We start from the raw sequence: 9,200 nt of genomic DNA, 5'->3' as shown, positions 1-9,200 counted from the left end.
ATTGTGGTGATTAACGATTGATCAATAATTGTTCGTTAGCTGAAATGATCATTGATAACAGGATTTTGTGGAAATTGACATCCCTAATTTAAAAAAAATTAATGCAATCAGGTACAGGTGGCTGTCCAGCCTGTCAACGTTCAATTTCAAGATCCAATATTGTGCAGGCAACTGAAACCTAGATGTAGACAGACTCTCAAGAGACCCCCATAATGAGTGAATTAATGACGTTGCAATTCATTCTCTCATACCGTTAGTCAAGACAGAGCAACAAGTAATCCTGTTGGATGTAGTAAAACCCTCTGTGAACAACACCAAGCATATCAGAGCTGTGGTGATTATGACCTACTATGGTAGAATCGCAGTGTTGATGCAGTAAAAAAAAATGTGTACATTGACATTTTTGGAATTGAGGGGATCCTGGACTTGGCTAGAGCTCACTTTTACTGGCCAAATATGGCAATCTAAAGACATTCTAGTAGTTACTGATCATTTTACCAGGTATGCTGTTGCAATGTCAACCAGAAACCGTAAGGCTGAAACTGTGGCCAGATGCTTGTGGAATAACTGAGAGGCTCCTCAGCAATGAGGAACCCGACTTCGAATCATGGTTGAACAAAGAACGGTTATAATGAAATTAATACATGATCAAACTAGTGTGCAACTTAAGCTAAACTAATACGATTTTTTTTTTTACATTTGGTTTTTAGTCTGGGCCCAAACAAACTTTTTGTTTGGATTTTTTTAATCGTTTAAGTTCATTTGATTTACTATATACAATTTTTAAGCTATGTTTGATGTTTCATTGTTGAGTTAAACATTTATAAAGGGTTTCTGACACATTGCTTTTATTAATAATCTTTATTTTGGTAATCAACATTAACTTTGTCAGTTTTTGTTATGTTCATTATTTAATATAGGCTCCCTCAAAACACACAGGCACCCACAAGATGGACTTCCAGTGTGGATTATAATTTTATTATAATAATAAATTAAAATTAGAAGTTCTTAATTTGTCAACTCTTATTATTTCATATATATGGCTTTTGTGCTTTTATAGAATAGGAGTTGGTAAACATATTCAAGGGCGTGCACAGATGGGGAGCATTTTGATTGTATGTAGTGGGCCGCTCTGTCCTAAAATGTCAGGACATTGAAACTGGCATGTTTCCATGTGTGCCTACCATCTTAATGATCTGTTGTTTAAATGTGTTTCAACTATTTTTATCTCTATTACAAAATGTTGGTGTTTCAGTTTAATTTGTAAATATTCTTCTTTTATTAACATCTACATAATCATGTATATTTTAGTCCTTTTTAACTATGTTTTATTGATTGTATAATTCTTGTATAATTGTTTTAGGTTGTTCAGGGACAACAGATGAAAACTAGCCTTCAGGCTAATTCTGGTGCATTGGCAGAAATGCTAATTAATGTACACTGTCCCTGCCAAATAAACAAATAAATAAAAAAAGTATTCCAAAGAGTTTTGTATTAATTACAAATATCTTAAACCTGCTGTGGACTTGGGGGAATTTTTTTTTTTTTTTTACTTGAAGCTTGAAGACTTTTACTAAACTGACCCAAACGTTAGAAAAGTTAACTATTTACTAATTTCATATTTTCATGAAGGCTGTACGCATGTATGATACAATGATTATCTTTGGGCCCCACTTTGGCCCGTCAGCTATAAAACCATTTTTACACCACAGGCACACACTGGCACACACATGCACACTCCAACACACGTGCTGTGATACTTAAATGCAAGGAGTGTGTGTGTTTTCAGCTCTAAAGGTTGTGTAGAATGTTGATGTACTGGTTGTGTTGTTCTATGCTAAGGTGAAGTGAAGTTCAGCCATTGCACAGACAGCTGTAAAGAAAGTGAAAGGTAAAAGTTGGGCGAGGTACATTGAAATAAATCATGTCAGAACAGTACATAATTTATACATTATTTAGAACAATATTCGCTCTCACTGAATATTCATCTTACATGTTTTCAGTGAAGCTGAATTTTCTGCTTGTTACCATATCAGAGCAGCAAAAGCATTAGGATGCATTAAAATCATTTGCAATGCTTTCTGTAATTTCCTGAATGGAATCAAATTTGTAAAATAAATGCAGATCTTTTGTGTGAGAGTATTTTTTTCAGCATGCAACTTTATGTGTCACTTTTGATCACTTTTTTAGCAATGATCTTATTAGACTGTCACAGCATGGTTTTATATTATTGTGGTGAATTATTTATATAGCGAATGTAAAAATGAACTACCAAATAAAGTGTACCTAATAAAGTGGCCACTGATTGTACAGTATATGCGAAAGAAAGCATACACTATAGCGTAAGTGTAGTGTTCATTACAGATGGCAAGGCTGATAATTTACCTCAGACTAATTGATCAGCACATTTGACACGAGCCTTATTCCAAATTTGGATTTTTGTAAATCTTATTCCATCTTTACGTCCACTGTGAGTTTATTTTGTTTAGTAACATATGGTCTTATGTGCTTAAAAATGAATGAATGGGCAGCATGGTGGGCAAGAAGGTTGCTGGTTTGAGTCCCAGCTGGGTCATTTGGCATTTCTGTGTGGAGTTTGCATGTTCTCACTGTGTTGGTGTGGGTTACCTCTGAATGCTCCCGTTTCCCTAGTCCAAACACGTGATATACGGGAATTAAATAAACAAAATTGTATGTAGTGTATGAGTGTGTGTGTGTGTGTGTATGTGTGTGTGTGTGTGTGTAAGAGAATGAGTGTGTTTGAGTGTTTCCCAGTACTGGGTTGCAGCTGGAAGTGCATCCCCTGTGTAAAACATATGCTGGATTAGTTGGCGGTTCATTCTGCTGTGGCAACTCCTGAGAAATAAAAGACTAAGCCAAAGAATATTGAATGAATATTAATTAGTTATCCATTCCAATGCCTTCCGCATCAACCTAATTTTGTTCACAGGGCATAGATTTATTTAAAGGGATTTACTGAAGGTTTAATCTTATATGTCCAAGGATATTATATTTCATATCATACTTCAGCATTTCTGTTATGATTTTGTTAGTTTGCTCCTTTAAAGCTTCAACTTACTTGACCTGATCTGACATCTTTTTTCATCTTTAATCGTGAATGACTAAACATTAGTCAGGCGGTTCATTCCACCGTGGTGACCCCAGATTAATAAAGAGACTAAACCGAAAAGAAAATGAATGAAAGAATAAACATTAATCAATCAAATTAAAGTGTTTTTTTGTTGTTGTTGTTTTTACAAAATGTTTGCAAAAGAAAAGGACAGATTAAACAGATTAGTTGTCATTCCATCTACATTTACATCTGTTCAAGCAGAAAGTGAAAGAATGTCACAGTGACTGCAGACGAATACAGTAAAATAATCAGCTCACCTTACAAACTGATGAAAAATCACAGATCAAAAATGGAAAGAAAAAACTGGTTTAAGGTATTTTACTGGTTCTGCTGCTCCAGTAAAGGTCCACCCATCCACAGGTATTAATAAAGCCACTGATCACGATCATGAGGTTTGCAGTTGATCATCATCATCTCTGTGTTAAATCTGCCTGAGTTTTGCTCTGCTGCAGCATCTGACCTCAGGTAAATACTTCTCTTATTCACACACTTTAAAGACTCTTCTGCTTTTAATGGATCTAAATATTTTCGTAAAATGATCATTTCATTTATCTGTGAACAATACAATTTAAATAGTTTTTGCAAATAATAAACACAGAATCTAATAAAAAGGCATATTTGATTGTATGTTGTGTGTGTGTGTGCAGGTGTCATTCTTCACTATGGGGTTTTTCAACTCGCTGTGTGTGCTGCTGCTTCTCCTGATTCATGGTGAGAATATCAAAATCACATTTGCTCCTAAAATACTAATGACACTGACGATGAAAGTTTATTTTATATACATTCGCATAATCAAAAACAACCCAAGTTGACCAATGTGCTTAAAAATAAATTAAAACTTCAGACAACAAGAGTAAGTGAAAGACACAAACAAGTTAGAAAATACACAGAATAAAAGAATAAAAGAAAAGAAAAATTTTTACCTGCTCAAAAGCCAACAAAGTATTAAATTAAAGCCATTCTTGGTTTAAAAGCGTTGTCACACAGGACCGTTTTAACTAAGACTAAAAATAGACAGAGATGTTTAAAGAGAGCGTACATTTAATTTTAGTTGAACTGTTTGTTGTATATGGACATTTAACTGAACAGTATAATGATGTGAACTCTCTGTACTTCTGTAAAAGGAGAAATACTGTCTTCTTTTTATGCATGTTGGCATCAATTTACATTAACGATATGTGTAAGATATTAGAGTTCTTTACGTTTATTTTATTTGCAGATGATATACAAAATATTTTTTGTTCTTGGCATAATTTACCAAAACTTATGGAGTTGATTAAAGCAGCAGTTTATGTTTAAAGCTAGGAATAAATTACTTCCAAAATGCATACAAAAGTTTTCTGAAGAAAGACAAGAGGAATATAATCTGAGAGACAAACTAAATTTAAGGAATTTTAGGAGAAGGATAACTTTATGTCTGTTTGTGTATGTCTGTATGTGGTGTAAAACTATGGAACAGTCTGGATCAGACTCTCAAACAATGTCAGGATATTAATCAATTTAAAAAGTTGTATAAATATAAATATTATTAAAGGAATATAATAATGAAGGTGATTGAAAAGGGATAAAAAGAGAAAGGTATGATGAAATTTTATTTAATAGCTATTTGCAGTACTATGTAAAGGTACAAATGGATTTAAACATATAATTTGTCAAAGATGCCAAAAGGATCAAATATGTTTATGTCTCATGTTAAAAGAAGAGATAAGTAAACGAAGAAATAAGTTTTAAGTAATAGACAAATTATTTATGTGGTAATAGAAATGGTAAAATAATAAGCTTGTGCTTTATCCCGCTCCATTTTCGACCATGTTGAAATGTAGTTTTTTGCATGATATTTTGTTTAAAAATAAATCAAATCAAATCAAATCATCATCAGCAGCAGCAGCAGCAATATAAGAGGAAACGGAGCATTGCTGCAATGAAAACTGAAGAATAGCATATAAAGCATACCACACTAATATAATACCACACTTCAGTTTACAAATAAAACAAACAAACATAATGACTAGTACTTACTCTAGTAATTAACTACACTTTTAGCAAATGAAAAAAATGTATGCATTTGTAGCCAGACAGAACTCTAGAAAAATGTAAGACCTTAGAATAGAGTTAAAGGGAGAGTATTGTAATCAACAAACTTGAGGCTGCATAATTTAAATGTGTCCTTGTTGCAGCCTGTAGCACTATGACAAACTGGATCAGGTCCAATAAATAGTGGACATGCATGTGCGAGTGGTTGTTGCTAGAAACAAAAGTTATTTATATTAATTATTAAATTACTCATTACATTGGGTTTTATTAACATCTACACCTACCCTAAAGACAAACCTCAGTTATTAAAGTCTACACACTATGTGTGTTACCATAGTGGATGTTACAATGCCCTATATTAGACCTGATCCAGTACGCAATCATGCTACGAACTGCAGTAAGGAAATCTTGCATGATCTGGCTGAAACCTGAAGAACGCAGAAATATATAAGCTAGTGGATAATGAGAAGTTATTAAGCAGGTGAAATGGGCGGAGTCACAGGTGGGATGATCTATGATTGATAGCAGTACAGTAGCACTGGCTTCACCTGCTGGTCAAAGCAGGAACAGCACAGACCAGAGTTGATGATACTGAGTTACTGGCAGAAATTACATTATTTTCCAGCAACATACAGTATGCACAGCTATACTTTCAAATAAACCTATAACATGGTTTTAAATCAAAATGCTTTTTTTTTTTACTTAATCAATAAACCCTCACCCTTAACTCAGTCCAAACCTGTTTTTATACTGAAGAAAACTGGAAACCATTGGCTTCCATGCTATTTGTTTTTCTTGCTGTGAATGTCAGTGGTTTCCAGTTTCCAACATTCTTCAATCAAACTGTCTTATTAAGCTTTGTAACCACCTGATGGTGAGTAAATATTAAGTAATAGTATTCATTTAAGTAGATTCCAATTAGATTTGCATGTAGTTTGACCCTGGTTTCATAATACTGTACATTTAAATTCTAGAATGAAAGGTGCAGTACGTTATTGTCTTCAGAAACATTTTTGTTGTGCTGGTTGAAAGTTTCTTCACAGTCTAATAGTAATGATTAAAGTAAATTACCTCCAAAGCTGTGTCCCAAATCGCATACTTATGCACTATTCTACGCCATTTTGAAGTATAAATAGTGTAAGTAGTGCGTTCACACTGAAACCTCAAATAATAATAAATAAGTTAATTAGCTGGATGATGCACTCATTCAGCCGGTAAAATTAAGTGTGGAATGATGGACACTTCACGCACTCAACATTCGAAGGTTTACTCACGTAGCGGAAGGGGCGGAGCTATCGGAGGCTCATGTTCATTCATTTATTTTCTTTTTGACTTAGTCCCTTTAATAATCTGGGGTAGCCACAGCAGAATGAACCGCCAACTTATCCAGTGCATTTTCACATTACAATTAAATATTACAAGAGGAAACCATTTTTTTTTTCTTAAATACATGCACAGGTTAATTGTTCTCCACAAAACTATCAATGTGAGCTATCAAAATCAATAGGCTAGTTTTGATTTCATGTGCACTTTGACTGTTCTACTGTTATTCTAAAAATACACACCACACGTTATCATACAAAGCAGTCTTTAGTATAACACTGTATAACAATCTCTTTATCATCTTGATTGCCTCAGAATATACAACTTCCAGCATTGATCCATGCTATAATTATAACACTATTGATAACAAATGGAGAGACATACGGCCATATCCGCTCTACAAGGATCATGATGACACCCTTGTTGAATGGAGCGGCTGGTATCGGCTGTATCTGAATGGACAAAGTGCCCAGATGTCTGAGTGGTGTGTGACTAGTACGAGCTGTGGTGGCTACACTGGACTGTATCTTAATGCTTCTCATCCAACACTTGCGGATGGAGTGGTGACCCGTGATGTTTTGGGATTTTATTATCAATTCCTTCAGTGTGGCAAATACAGATCCACACCCATCCAGGTCAAAGCCTGTCCAGGAGAATATTATGTCTACAAACTCACAAAGCCAAATATAACAATTCCCAGACCTTCATACTGTGCAGGTACAATTTTTGATTTATTTTTTGAATAACAAATATTTGTTTGTACTGATTAAAGAAGATAAATGTTTAACCAGTTGTTTGCAATCCATAACTAGTTCAGCAGATCACACCACACACCAAAATAACATTTACTTAATGCTCAGGGGCCTCATGTAAAGACTTGCATTGAATTCGTACTAAAACATTGCGTACGGACACAGCTGTAAATGTGCGTAGGCAGTAAAAAAATTCAGATGTATAAAATACTGCGTACGCCGAATCTCATGCATATTCTCTTTGTACATCTGAATTAATGTGAAATTAAGCGCACGTGCACGAGCGCAAAACCCCTCCCTGCCTCCTCCCCCGAATAAATATGGTAATGACTCCACTTTGGCAAAGTCAAACAAAAAAGCATTGGCAAAAGCAAGCAAGAAGATAAACTTCACAGATTGTGAATTGGAGGTGCTCCTATTGGAGGCAGACCGAGAAAAAATAATTAATTAATCAATTCCTCCGGAATTAATAACAAAAAAATAGAGTGGGAGAGTTTAGCTGACGCAGTTAATGCAGTGGGGTCTGAACATCACATTGTGAACAAATAAAAAAAAGAAATGGTCTGATGTAAAGGTGCAGGTTAAGAGGAGAACAGCGGTGCATTGTCAAAGTGTGGACAGAACAGGCAGGGGAAAAGGGGAAGCTGAACTAACACCCTTTAAGTAGTGAGCAACACTTTATACTTATAGTAATAAATACATAACACACCAAGAAGCCACCCACCGCACACCCTGCCACCTTGGAGCCTCCTAGTTGTCTCTCTTTCCAAATATGGACCCAACTCAGCACAGAGCTCCAAAAGGATAGCTCTTGAAAATCTAAAACGGCTGATAAGCCAGTCATCATCGTGGAACAGAAAATCACAGTGATCTCTAGAAAACATGTTCCCTTCGGATTTGACCATTGACATTGTCCTTTAATAAGGCCAACACTGCCATTGTCATAGACCACAGGTGTCAAACTCAGTTCCAAAAGGGTGGCAGCTCTGCACAGTTTAGTTCCAACCCTAATTAAACACACCTGATCAAACTAAGAGTCCTTCAGGCTTGTTTGAAACCTACAGGTAGGTGTGTTGGAGCAGGGTTGGAACTAAACTGTGCAAGGCTTTGGACCTCCAGGAATTGAGTTTGACACCCCTGCCATAGACTAAGGGTTGTGTACGTTTGCAAATACTTTTATATGTTCTAAATCACATCATTGGTAAAAAAAAAAAGTGTCAATTAACTAATTTTATCAATTATAAATTTATAGCAATGTTTTTCAAATGTGTTGGTGCCATACTTTGTAGTGAGCAATTTAACATAATTGCCTCTAGGAGTCGCCAGTGGAAATAAAACAAACACACACAAGAAATACACATGCGCAAAGTTTTTGTGCGTATGCAGCATTGATACATGAGGCCCCAGTTCATTTACTCAGTACCTCAAATCTCACAACCCCACAGAAATGTTACCTCTTGTTTCACTGGGCTGTGATGTGAATGTGCAAACACTTCTTTACACTTTTTGCCAACATTGATTAGAATTCAATTACTCATAAAAATATCACATAATTGTTTTGGGTTGTAATACTCTAATCTTTCTTCCATGACCACTCCATGACAGTTGTTTTCCAAAACATCAGCAGTGACCCCTGCTACAACTATGAGTCTCTGGATCGCCCCTGGAGAGCCAACAATGAAAGTGGAGATTCTATTTATGAGTTTTATTTCTCCTGGAGGGGCTGGTACAGGCTTTTCTACTATGGAATGGACATCAGGATGCCAGACACCTGTACTAAAGGACACAGATGTAACACATTTGTCAGTTTGTACCTCGATGGTCCTCACCCTCAGATAGAGGATGGAGTGGTGATCAGAGAAGTCTGTGCTAGTCCTTATGAGTACAGCTGCTGTGATTACAAGTCAATCCCCATCAGAGTGAAAGCGTGTCCAGGAAATTATTATGTCTATGAACTT

General features: G+C 35.6%; 1 protein-coding gene across 1 annotated transcript in view; it reads left to right on the top strand.

Moving 5' to 3' along the window:
* Window positions 1-9,200, top strand: part of LOC108179123 (uncharacterized) — a gene marked incomplete at its 3' end in the record, with an annotated part of 177,624 nt that overhangs the window by 79,377 nt on the left and 89,047 nt on the right.

This window comes from Danio rerio, chromosome 12, assembly GCF_052040795.2.
Source record: "Danio rerio strain M-AB ecotype USA chromosome 12, GRCz13ab, whole genome shotgun sequence".
Taxonomy (NCBI): Eukaryota; Metazoa; Chordata; class Actinopteri; order Cypriniformes; family Danionidae; genus Danio; species Danio rerio.
Note: the sequence above shows the minus strand (reverse complement) of the source record. Positions and strands in the feature narration are given on the sequence as shown.